Raw genomic sequence first — 14,012 nt, 5'->3', positions numbered from 1 at the left:
CAGTGCAGCGGGTCTTCTGGTGGTTTCGCGTTCTGGTCGTGATGTCGACCCCCTGCACCTCGACACTGCGAAACGAAGACCTGCGAAGAGTTCACTGCCATGTACCAGGGTTCAGCACGACCCGGATTCTGCTGAACAGTAACCTGCAGACATTCACTGTGGATACACCGTGTTCCCACACGTCACTCCATATACTTTTACTCACAATATTAGCATATGAATAATATAATGTGACAAAGTACTAATCTTAAGCACTCATATTATATTTCCAAATTACATATGGAATACAATATTAATTTTACTGAAACGTAGGGCCTAGTCACATTTTGAAATGCTATAATGCTGTTTCAGTTCTGCAGGATTTTTCATTCAGTTTGGATAAGGCACTCACACTGTGAAACTGCTGTTACAATAGAATGCACATTTAACATCAGGCCTTGCATTGGACATGAACATATACTAGGATTAATAATAGCAATAATAATAATCCATCATCATTACAAAGCATATTTTAAAAGCAGTAATAATCTAATTTGTTATCATTGGTGTCATGCCAAGCTCTTGTGGAACCGCAAAACAACCATTTTCTAATTCAATATTATGATTTATTCACATGTGGTTTTGAAGCAATTTTATTAGTTGTTGGGCTGTCAGACACTTACAGCACATCTGGATGAGAACATTCAGCGTGAATGAAAAGAACCAAGTTGTGATAAGCAGATTCTTCGTAGTCTGGATGTTTTCTTAAATGTAGATATAAATCCAGACGTTAATATATTTTTTTATGTAAATATGAATCCAGACCAGTGTTCAGGACAGCGAACGTTCGTGGTGAACTATGTTTGCACCAAACCGTTTTTAAATGAACATTCATTCGCGACTTTTTAATACAAATGTATGTGACTTAGGTCTAACGATTTTCTTTTTTCTTTTTTAAAGGCAGGAACAAATATTACATTGATGAAACCGTATTATAACAGTCAAGTGATTGTCAACTTTTGCTCTCTATGCGGTTTCCTCATTAGCAGCCATTTTGTTCGCTGCGCACTACCTTTTAAAACGGTTAACTGATGTTAGCTAACGTTCGCGAGCAGAAAAAGAGTTTGAATTTGTTGGCGAACGTTAGCTGACGCACGTGAGACAGGGGTGTCCATGATGGAGAAAGCGAGTGGTGGCCGTTGGGGATGTGCCCGTTCAGCACGGTGTGTGTTACTGGGTCAAGCTGCCACGCAGCAGAAGTCACATCACTGAATAGCGCTGGCACCGAAGGGATCATAAATTACATTGCCACAAAAGAGCCGATCCTGGGATCACTGAGGGCGCAGTGTGTATCAGTTGCGCTAAAACCCTTCATGAATGCTTCGCGATATCTAATAACACACCGAATAATGAGTAGGTGAATTGACATCGGTTTACATTATTTGTTTTAAATACCATTCATGAATGCGCAACATAAATGTGTCATTGTGCTAATTGAGAGCTCGTCAAGTCTTTGTGACAGTAGATTTCTTCTGTTGAATCCAGACTTTAGTATTGTTTGTGTCGCACGCTTTCATTTCCTCATGCAACTTTACCATGCGAGGGCAATTATGCGTCCGCAGTAAACGCCATGTAAACTGCTTATTAAGACACCTTGCGCATATCAAATTACCAGACTGTAATACAATACATACACATACATGGCAAGCATTTCAGCATGATTATTTCATATTTATTTTAAATGAGGCCACACTATGGTATGAATGTCAGTCAGTGCTACAGGTGTGCATGATTTACAAAGTAGTTCTATTGTCCACCCTATGAGAGATTATCCCCAGGTACGCCAGGGAGAAGGTGTGAGGGTGTCTCTCAGCTCTGCAGGATAGCGAGATAGGGCATTAAGGGCCTTGTGCAAGGGCCCAACTGCTGTGCAGATCTTAGTGTGAATACACTGGGGATTGAACCACCAAACTTATGAGTCTGAGGACCACACAGCCCTGAAACCAGGACTACACAACCAGCTCTAAACCACACAGCCCTGAATCCAGGAATACACAACCAGCTCTAAACCACCCTGCTGAAACCAGGACTACACAACCAGCTCTAAACCACACAGCCCTGAAACCAGGACTACACAACCAGCTCTAAACCACACAGCCCTGAAACCAGGACTACACAACCAGCTCTAAACCACACAGCCCTCAATCCAGGACTACACAACCAGCTCTAAACCACACAGCCCTGAAACCAGGACTACACAACCAGCTCTAAACCACCCTGCTGAAACCAGGACTACACAACCAGCTCTAAACCACACAGCCCTGAAACCAGGACTACACAACCAGCTCTAAACCACACAGCCCTGAAACCAGGACTACACAACCAGCTCTAAACCACACAGCCCTGAAACCAGGACTACACAACCAGCTCTAAACCACACTGCTCTACTGAAACCTGAAGGACCGGAATCTCCAGCTTGTTTGGCTGCTTAGACCAGGCTGCACCGCATCACCATGGCAACCCCAATGCTACAGCTTTGTTGTGAGTAAGCATGCTTGCTTGGCGTGCAAGTGTGCTTGCGTGCGAGTGCCTGTGTGTGTGTGTGTGTGTGTGTGTGTGTGTGTGTCTGTATTTATATGTGTGTGCAGTAGTGTGCAAAGGTTTGGGCACCCCTGGTCAAAAGGCCGTTCACAATTAATATCGAAGTGACCCAAAGTGGACCTGACCTCGAAATAGTACATCATTAAACATGGCACATTTCTTCACATTTTAAAGCAAGATTACTTTTTATAAAATTGTTGTACAGTTTCTAAATAAAAGAAAAAAGGCCATGTCCAAAAGTTTTGGAATCCTGTCCGTTTGTACTTTAACTCCTCCTCAACCATAACAGCTTGAGAACACTTCCTGTCGCCAGCTAAGAGTCTTACATTCTCACTTTTGGAATTTTCCCCCATTCTTCTTGGCAGAACACCTCTAGCTCAGAAATATTCTTCAGCCTCCTTGTATATATGGCAGGTTTGAGATTTCCCCACAGATTTTAAATAATATTCAAGTCTAGGGACTGTAGTGGCCATTAAAAAAACCTTCATCATTCTTTCCTGGAGGTGCTTCACAGGTGATATCGAGGTCTGCTTTGGATCATTGTCTTGCTTGAATTACCCAACCTCTCTTCAACTCCAATGTCTGGACTGACCATTGAACATTAGCATTGCATTACCTTGCATGTAATTAGTCTCCAGAATTTCTTGATATTTAATGGAATCCATTCTTCCCAATATTTGTGCCCCCAGTTGCCACACAACCCCAAAGCGTAATGGATGCTTCACCGTCCACTGCCTTCTCTGCAAAGGCTTCACCCCTTTTTCTCCAAACATACCTTCTTTAGTGGTGGCCAAAAAGTTACATTTTGGTTTAGTCAGTCCCAATCATATCGTTCCAAAAGGTGTCAGGCTTCTCAATATTTTCTTTTGCATACTTCAGATGTTTAATTCTGTGTTGGTCATTCTTTCTGACAACTCTACCATGTAGGTCTTTGTAGCTTAAAGTTGTATTGTTTGTCCTGTGGACAGCTAGACCTGTGTTTGCTACTCCTCTTTTGCAGCTCTTTTACAGTGATGTGTGGGTTCTTCTGAACGTTTCCCACCAGGTAGTGGTAATGGAAATGGCAGTTTGAAATGTTGAGAGTTGAGAGTTCTCCTTCTTGGTGGAAATTTAATTCTGAAATCCTTGGACTGTTTAGAGGCACCCATGGTTGTTAGCAGCCACTGCAGATGTATACTTTAGAGCACATGGAGTTACTTCAGAATTAAGATTTCAGCCTTGGAATTATACTCACCTGAATCCCAAACGAGTTAATCACCTGGGCCTGGGCCTTAGTCATCATCCTTTAAAAAAGTAACAGAGAATAATCCACAAGGGTTCCCAGGCATTTGCACAGGGCCCTTTTTCATATCATTTATAAACAGTAAAAAGTTAAAATAATAAGTAATTATGCTTTAAAATCTGAAAGGTCTCATGTGTAACTCTATTTACAGTTCAGGTTTGCTTTTGACATTTTTGCACCCCACTGTGTGTGTGTGTGTGTGTGTGTGTGTGTGTGTGTGTGTGTGTGTGTGTGTGTGTGTGTATGTGTGTGTGTGTTTCCATGTCCATGTGTATGTCCCTGCTTGTGTGTGTCCGTGTGTATGTGTGTTTTCCTGGGCTTGGGCTGTTTATTTGTTTCTCACGCTCGCCTCCCTGTCGTCAGACCTGAGGAGAAACAGGTTTCGTTGGGCTGGCAGGGCCACACCTCCTGTTGTTACCTGCAAAATCTCAGGTGAACTGTGGAGCCGTGTCAATGACCTGCTACCTCTGATGCAGCTTCATTTAAAACACACATCGCCTGAGATACACACACACACACACGCATCGCCTGGGATATATACACACACACACATCGCCTGAGATATACACACACATGGTCCAAGATGTCCACACACACACACACACACACACACCGCCTGAGATAATACGACACACACACACACACACACACACATCGCCTGGGATATATACACACACACACATCGCCTGAGATATACACACACACGGTCCAAGATGTCCACACACACACACACACACACACACACCGCCTGAGATAATACGACACACACACACACACACACACACACACATCGCCTGAGATAATACGACACACACACACACACACATCGCCTGAGATATACACACACACACACACACACATCGCCTTTGATATACACACACACACACACATCGCCTGAGATAATACGACACACACACACACACACACACACACACACATCGCCTGAGATATACTCACACACACACACACACACACACATCGCCTTTGATATACACACACACACACACACATCGCCTGAGATATACACTCACACACACACACACTGTGGGGGGGGGGTGTGGTCAGGTTGGGGCTGTGTGGCTGGCAGAGGTGCCCCCCCTCCACAGTGCCCCTGCTGACCAGCAGACTCAGAGATCAGGCCCCTGGCCCCCCACACGCACCCCAGCCACATCTGGAAACGGGTTTTGGGAGGAAATAGCCGGGGATGTGGCCCCACCCCCTCAGATGCACAGCCCCCTCCCCCCCCCCCCCACTGCTGTTTTGAAGTCTGTGGTAATCATGGGAGGAAAGGAGGCAGTTAAACCATTAGGCCAACGAGGCTAACGAGGGCTCCTGTAGCCGGGAAGAGCTGGACTCTACAGGTGTGTCCTCACCTCCTCAACCCTGGACCCTGCATGTCTGTGTCTGTCTGTGTGTGTGTGTGTGTGTGTGTGTGTGTGTGTATGTATGTGTCTGTCTGTTTGTGTGTGACTGTCTGTGTGTCTGTGTGTGTGTGTGTGTGTGTGTGTGTCTGTCTGTGTGTGTGTGTGTGTCTGTCTGCGTGTGTGTCTGTGTGTGTGTGTGCGTCTGTGTGTGTGTCTGTCTGTTTGCGTGTATCTGTGCAACCATATGTTCACTGGAGTACAGTACTGTGCAAAAGTCTTAGGCACCTGTATAACATTCTGTACAGATAAGATTCTTTCAAAAATAATTCAATGAAAGGTCCTAAATAAACGTACAATACATTTGCCATTACATTTGAGTAATTTGGCAGAATAGTTTAAAAACTGAATCAAATCAATATTTTTTGTGACCTCCCTTCGGTGTTAAAACTGCATCACTTCTCTTAGATAGCCAATGTTGTCCTGCAGTTCTATAAGACAATCAGCAGGGAGGCTGTTCCAAGCATGTTGGAGAACTGCTGGAGAAGTTGGAGAAGTTCTTCTGCAGACTTTGGTTGGTTCCTTGCTTCTGATCTCAGACAGCCTTGATCAAGTTTTTATGTAAAAAGTAGTCAGTTGCTTAAAGTAATATGTTACTTTTTAAAATTAAATACAAAAATGCCTTTGTAAAATTAAATATTTGGGAAAATGAATATTTGGAAATCTCAAATGTGTTCTTTTATATATAAAATTCAGTCCAGGGTGCCTAAGGCTTCACAGTACTGTGTCTGCATGAATGCACAGGTGTGGATCGCCTCTGACCTCAGGAGGAGTCGCTCTCCTGCTGTAAGCCACGCCCCCTGTTATGAGATCGTGTTTCTGCTGTGCGTCACCTCCAGTGCTGCTTGCTCTGGGCTCATTCCAGTCCCTTATTGTTATTTTATTGTTGTTATTGTTGCCTATTATTGGGTTGTTATTTCAATGAACACACAGAAATGTTTTAAATATATTTATTTAACCATTATTTAACCAGGAAAACACCATTCAGATCGAAATCACGTTTGCATGGGGGACCCTGACATGATACCCAACATCCATCCACAGGTGACAAAATGTCCACACGTGACGGGGGGGGTGCTGGGGCTCGTTCGAGCAGAGCGCAGTCTCAGAGTCTCAGAGTCTCGGTCCGGTGTTCTGGTCCAATCCGGCCCGGTGAGCACTGCTACTGGGCCCCCATCCCTCCATCCCCCCATTCCCCCATCCTCCATCCCTCCATCCCCCCATCCCCCCATTCCTCCATCCCCCATTCCTCCATCCCCCATCCCCCCATTCCCCCATCCTCCATCCCCCATTCCTCCATCCCCCCATCCTCCATCCCCCATTCCTCCATCCCCCCATCCTCCATCCCCCATCCCCCCATCCCCCCATCCTCCAGCCCCCATTCCTCTATCCCCCATCCTCCATCCCTCCATCCCCCCATCCTCCATCCCTCCATCCCTCCATCCCCCCATTCCCCCATCCTCCATCCTCCATCCCTCCATCCCCCCATCCTCCATCCCTCCATCCCTCCATCCCCCCATTCCCCCATCCTCCATCCCCCATCCCCCCATTCCCCCATTCCCCCATCCCCCATTCCCCCATTCCCCCATTCCCCCATTCCCCCATTCCCCCATCCCCCCATTCCCCCATTCCCCCATCCCCCCATTCCCCCATCCCCCCATTCCCCCATCCTCCATCCCCCCATTCCCCCATCCTCCATCCCCATTCCTCTATCCCCCATCCCCCATCCCCATTCCCCCATTCCTCCATCCTCCATCCCCATTCCTCCATCCCCCATCCCCATTCCTCCATCGCCCATCCCCATTCCCCCATCCTCCATCCCCCATCCCCCCATTCCCCCATTCCCCCATCCCCCATCCCCCCATTCCCCCATTCCCCCATCCCCCCATTCCCCCATCCTCCATCCCCCCATTCCCCCATCCTCCATCCCCCATTCCCCCATCCTCCATCCCCCATTCCTCCATCCCCCATCCCCCCATTCCCCCATCCTCCATCCCCATTCCTCTATCCCCCATCCCCCATCCCCATTCCCCCATTCCTCCATCCTCCATCCCCATTCCTCCATCCCCCATCCCCATTCCTCCATCCCCCATCCCCATTCCCCCATCCTCCATCCCCCATTCCTCTATCCCCCATCCCCCCATCCCCATTCCCCCATTCCTCCATCCTCCATCCCCATTCCTCCATCCCCCATCCCCATTCCTCCATCCCCCATCCCCATTCCTCCATCCTCCATCCCCCATCCCCATTCCCCCATCCCCATCCCCACTCCCCGCACCGTGACCCCCGCCACGCTGAGGCTGCTCTCTGGAACATTCCACTCTCGGGAGACCCGCGCGCTTCTGAACATTCCGTACGGAGCCAAGATGGTGAACTCCCTGACGGAGCCAAGATGGTGAACTCTCTGACTCTGGGATCTCTGTCTCTGCATGAGCCAAGAGCTGCCTCAGCTCATCGCAATGCGCTCGGCTTGTGTTCTCCCGCTCTTCTCCGAGCGTCCGAGCGTACACGCTCGCACCCTGTGAGGCTCTCCGTCATTCTAAGGCCTGCAGATTGTTGGTGTGTGTATTTATGAGTGAGTGTGTCAGAGAGCTATGGAGAGAGAGCGGTGGAGAGGCCGTATCATATTTGGGGGATTGTGGGATTGTTCTTTGGTTGCTGGAGATGGGCTGTGTTTGGTTTCTGTGGTTAGCACTGCGGACGTCGGCAGCCATGGATGCATCAATCACAGCCGACGTGTCTCCCCTGGGGGTGATAGACAAGCATCAGATCTCTAACAGACAGGGTATCCAGTTAGATAATGGTCTTTGTGTCTTACCTGAGACCCAAACCAGTGTAGGTCTGTTCAAGCGAGACAGCGATTTCCCACGGAGGATAAGGTCGACAGGAAGATGATAATCTCTGCTAAGGCCTCCAGTTAGACTCTTATAAACTCGTACAAAGTGTACGTTTATATTTGAACAACGTACGTTGTGCCGAGTGCCCCAGGACATATTGGCAGTCGCCAAAAGTCTGTGACGCAGGTGTCGCCTGTGACGTCATCCACCCTCCTCTCTTAAAGTTCACTCAGGGGCGGGGCTTTGGTGTTGCTCGGTCGCATTGGTTGTCAGAGTTTGATTTCCTCCGGGAAAATCGTCCAGTCCATATTTGGTTAGGCCTATCTGACAGTACTTTTTAAGTAATGCAAATTATGTCATCAATCTGAAAACAGGGTCATATCCGAGTAGAATGATAATCAAAATAGCCCAAGCATACACATTTTCCTGTTCCCTTTCAGTTGCCTAATATGCATCTGATAATGACCGAAAACGGGGCGAAATCCCTTTTGATGTCGGCTGTATTAGCGATGCACTAATGATGGAGGTGGAAACTCAAGTTGGCAGTGGTGAAATATCTGGACTTCCACAGTTTTGTTTGTGTAACCGTTATTTCCTGTGATGATTTAGCTATATATTGCAGTACCAGCGGGTTCACCGATTGCCCCAAGGACACTCGACACATACCATCGTCCTCCAATTAATTACGCGTAAGGCGAAATGGCGATCATACTGGAGGCATTAATTAAACACAGATGCGAGTAGTACTACGTTAATGTTGTTGTACACAACTGTGTATATGTTGTCGGAAGAAATCATCTCAATTTGCCCAATCTATCTGTCGGAAAAGCGCACCAAGAAGACCGCAAAAATAATTCGCACCTTCGATACATGAAAACCGATCACCCTCGGGTAAGAAGAGATTGAATTTGAAGGACAGTTTGAATGAAAACGTTTGTTCTAATTTATTGTTCATGTGAAGGCTGTGTGTGTCTGTGTGTAAGATTTAGAAGAAAAAATAAACTATTTATGCGTGATAATATTTTATTGTGCCTTAGAATTTTGTGTTATTTGAAATAACTTCGAATAGGCATGGACTGAATACAATAGGATATTTTGTGTTCAAGGCAAAATGTGATATTTTTCCATTTCTGCTCGGTAAAACATTTAGTGTGTGAAATTATTTAAATTCATATTTGCTTTTAAAATGTTGACCTTAAATCATAAAAATCATTGATATAGAATTTTTGATGGATAAGTCGCTTGTGCTTTTCCTAACGTTGCCAAACGGATAGTAATTATCGATACATTGCGCAAACTTTCAAAGTAACAGAATGCAATCGAAATGTACCCTGATCACAATAATGCAAGGTTGAGACTGACCTTGTAGTGTAAATTATAAAAGTGTCCAAAAACTATCCAAATGTTTACATTATCTATTATACACTCAGTGAGCACTTTATTCGACTTATTTTTTAGACTACTGCTGCAGCCTATCCACTTAGAGCGTAGAGTTATGATGCGTTGTGTGTTCAGAGATGCTCTTCTGCATACCACTGTTGTAATGTGTGGTTATTTGCGTTACTGTCACCTTCCTGTCAGCTTTGACCAGTCTGGCCCTTCTCTGACATCTCTCATTAACAAGGCGTTTCTGTCTGCAGAACTGCTGCTCATTTGATTTTTCTGTTGTTTTTTTGTACCATTCTTTGCAAACTCTTGAGACTAGTGTGCGTGAAAATCCCAGGAGATCAGCAGTTTCTGAGATACTCAAACCACCCTGTTTGCCACCAACAATCGACATTCCACGGTGAAAGTCACTTATCACATTTTTCCCCCATTCTAATGGTTGATGTGAACATTAACTGAAGCTCCTGAGCCGTATCTACATGATTGTATGTATTGCACTGCTGCCACACAATTGGCTGATTAGATAATCGCATGAATAAGTAGGTGAAATAAAGTAAAATATATTCCTAATAAAATGCTCGCGGAGTGTCTGTGTTCAGTTGGAAATTGGCTTGATTTGAACAGTTAATTTTCTAAACGGCCAACATTTTCATTAATGAGCTATTCGTTAAAAAAATAGGGGTAGATTGGAACGGAAACCTCTCCTAGTTACGGCCTTCTGTTGAACGTCTCACGGAAGTATCGTCTATACGAGGAGACACTAACGGATGCCTCCGTCTCACGTATTTCGCTTCGTCGGCTCCAGCAGGTAACGTGTTTGTTGGACAGGTGCAAGCAATTAAAATCACAACCGCTATGCAATCACTCACTATTATTATTCTTATTATTCTTATTATTAGTAGTAGTAGGAGTAGTAGTCTAATATAATAGTAATAATAATAATAATAATAATAATAATAATAATAATAATAGGCTAATTATAATCCTCATCATAATCATGACAATAGTAGACTAATGCAGGATGGAATAATGTTGAAACGATGATCTTAAAATGCGCTTATATGAAAGGATGACAAAAGTAATGAAAAGATCAAAATAATAAACAGAAGAAACAAACACCTTTTTACGTGAATGCGTTTTTTTTTTTTTTGCATACCCATCTTCCACATCAGATGAAACGCGACACAACGTTTACTTTAAAGATAATAATACCGAGGAATATTTTTGGTATGGGATAATTGATGTGCGCACACACACACACACAATCCAGGCTAAATGGATAGGTTGAAAATGTTTCCGTGACTATCTGTCTCGACTGCAGGCTACCCATATACCGATGTCTTCCCCCATCTCGTCTTGCCGTTGGCCATAACACAACAACATGTGTAACGTGCGCAGTAAAAATAAGATCCGTGATTTAAAGCTTGGAATTATTTTTGATGGGACAGATTAGGCTATGCACTGAATGCGCATTTTCTGTAGCCGATGTGCACTGTTTGAGTTATGCACCTCGACTCGGTTCAGCATAGCCTGTGGCAAAGAGTAGGCAACCTGTGATTTACTAACACACCGGGAGTTGGCTATTGTGGGAAGCGCTCACGTATATCGGCCCGTTGATTCTTTTTTTGTTTTGTTTTATTATTCAGCGAATGTGAGTTACCAGTCTCGCATTTATAATTGTCGCGAAAAATATTTGAACTAGGAAATTTCATTCACCTGATATGAGGATGAATTCGTGCGTTACAACCGTAGCCTACTAAATATACCACGAAAACGATTTTCTATTAAGAGAGAGAATAAAAGCAATGTACACGATCCTAGTTTAAAAATATCACTGCAGTTCAGGTTTATTTTGGTAAATTCTATAATAATATCGAGTTATAATTATTTGCATAACATTACTTTAATTTGCACAAAATCGCAAGCCTACATTTGCTTTGTTTCTCCACAATGCCACCTCGAAACTCAAAATAAATCGTGTTAATTTATCATTGGTAAAGCGAATAAAATAACCTCCATAGCCAAGCCAGGCTAGGCCCACATTCGCCAATTCCGTTACTTATTTATTCTCGTATGTGTATCGTTGCATTACTGTATCCCCGATCCCTCAAATCAGCATATAGACTAAATGTTTGCATCGCGTCCGCATGTCCATTTATTAGTGCCGTGGCGTGAGGAGCAGTTTTTCGAAATAAATTGTAGCGTCAGTGCTGCGCGAGCGTTAAACGTTGATCGTGATCGGATATTTTCCGGCAGCTTTTAAATGAAGCAATTCACAATGATGAATTTGGTTCTTAATTAAACAAAACAGACTGGTGTTATTTTTTCCCCAATTCACATAACTTGGGAACGCTCTTGCGTGTGATGATGCGGGTTATGGCAGAACCACGTCAGACGGGATAGAGAGAGAAGTTTTCTGTCCTCATTGCGTCGATCAATCCAAACTGCTGCCTGCAGGGAAATCCCGAGTGCCTCTTTTTAGAAAACCTGACTTAGCCTCAACCTCACATTTGCCGATTTAGGCCTATATAATCCAAAAATAAGACAAAATGGAATTCAACAATCTATGAAAAGCCATTATGATGTGATCATATTATACACGGAATGATCACCATCAGAAACAGTGCTTCATCGTGTGTATCAATAGGCCTGTGCTTTTATACCGTTATTATTCAGCTCCTTGATCTCGTGCAGAGACCGTGCTTAAACGGCTGTTCTCATCCGTGTTCTGCCTTTTATAAAAATATTAAAATACGTCTCTCTCTGGAGGATTAATGCTTTTCATCCGCCCCGAAGGCAATTGCCTTCCCTAAGACCGACATCCCTGCATGACACCTGACATGTTGTTGTTGTTCTCTCTCTCTCTCTCTCTCTCTCTCTCTCTCTCTCTCTCTCTCTCTCTCTCTCTCTCTCCTCTCTCTCTCTCTCTCTCTCTCTCTCTCATCACACACACACACACACACACACACACACACACACACCCACACTAACACACTCTCTCACACATGCAATCACACGCACTCATTCACACACTCACACACACGCACTCATTTGCACTCACTCTGGAAATAACCTGTGAAATAATGTTGTTCAGTGCTCTTTCCATGCTTAAACGAAGCCGTATGCTCTCAGCAGTAAAAGCAGGTATACCTGCAGTTTTCAAAGAGATGTGATAACTTTTTCTGTTAAATATAACTGTTTAAGCATCTTGGCCATGAATGGGCAAACTGGCTTGTGTATACACATGAAACGAGAATGTATTTCATCAGGTTGCAAGGATGTTTATTTAAGGAGGAAATCATTGCTTCTTCTTTTTCTCACACTAAATTAGCCGTAGAAGACACAAACGAGAAGCAGGGAGACCATTGTTTCAGGAGAATTTCAGTCACATGTGTGGGAACCCTCCTCTGCTGGAGCGCCCGCCCCGGGGATGAATGGCAGCCATTTTGCCCCAGAATACCAGAGAGGGGGAGAACAATTAGGAGTAAATAGATTCAATCTAAAAGCATTATAGAATATTTCATATCTTACTGGACTGTAGGCATCAGTAGTTATCAGTTGCTGGACTGGTTTAACACACACAGTTTGAATAAAATATGCATATTTTCGGATTGCCTGTTTGCACGCAACAGCTCATAATCCTCTCTAAGCTTCAGTATCATTCTTATTGTGTGTTTCGCCCGCCCCACAGGTCACACAGTCCTGTCACTCTGAGAGTTTACCTGGGCTGGGTCACACAGTCCTGTCACTCTGTGAGTTTACCTGGGCTGGGTCACACAGTCCTGTCACTCTGTGAGTTTACCTGGGCTGGGTCATACAGTCCTGTCACTCTGTGAGTTACCTGGGCTGGGTCATACAGTCCTGTCACTCTGTGAGTTTACCTGGGCTGGGTCACACAGTCCTGTCACTCTGTGAGTTTACCTGGGCTGGGTCACACAGTCCTGTCACTCTGAGAGTTTACCTGGCTGGGTCACACAGTCCTGTCACTCTGTGAGTTTACCTGGGCTGGGTCACACAGTCCTGTCACTCTGTGAGTTTACCTGGGCTGGGTCACACAGTCCTGTCACTCTGTGAGTTTACCTGGGCTGGGTCACACAGTCCTGTCACTGTGAGTTTACCTGGGCTGGGTCACACAGTCCTGTCACTCTGTGAGTTTACCTGGGCTGGGTCACACAGTCCTGTCACTGTGAGTTTACCTGGGCTGGGTCACACAGTCCTGTCACTGTGAGTTTACCTGGGCTGGGTCACACAGTCCTGTCACTGTGAGTTTACCTGGGCTGGGTCACACAGTCCCTGTCACTCTGAGGATCTGTGCCTGATTGGCTGGTTGGGCTGGGTCCGATCTGCAGAGGTTCTGGACCTGATCAGAGGTGATGTTGTGGGTTGACGCTCGGTTCCCCCGGCGCTGGAGAGGCTGCTGAGCCCGTGAAAGAGGGAGAGAAGCCCATAATCCTCCCCTTTGTGATGCACAGTTACGAGAGCTTGTCCGGGGATATGGAGAGTTGC

The sequence above is a fragment of the Conger conger genome, chromosome 16 (genome assembly GCF_963514075.1).
Source record: "Conger conger chromosome 16, fConCon1.1, whole genome shotgun sequence".
Lineage (NCBI taxonomy): Eukaryota > Metazoa > Chordata > Actinopteri > Anguilliformes > Congridae > Conger > Conger conger.
The sequence above is the reverse complement of the archived record's forward strand: the minus strand, read 5'-3'. Positions refer to the sequence as shown.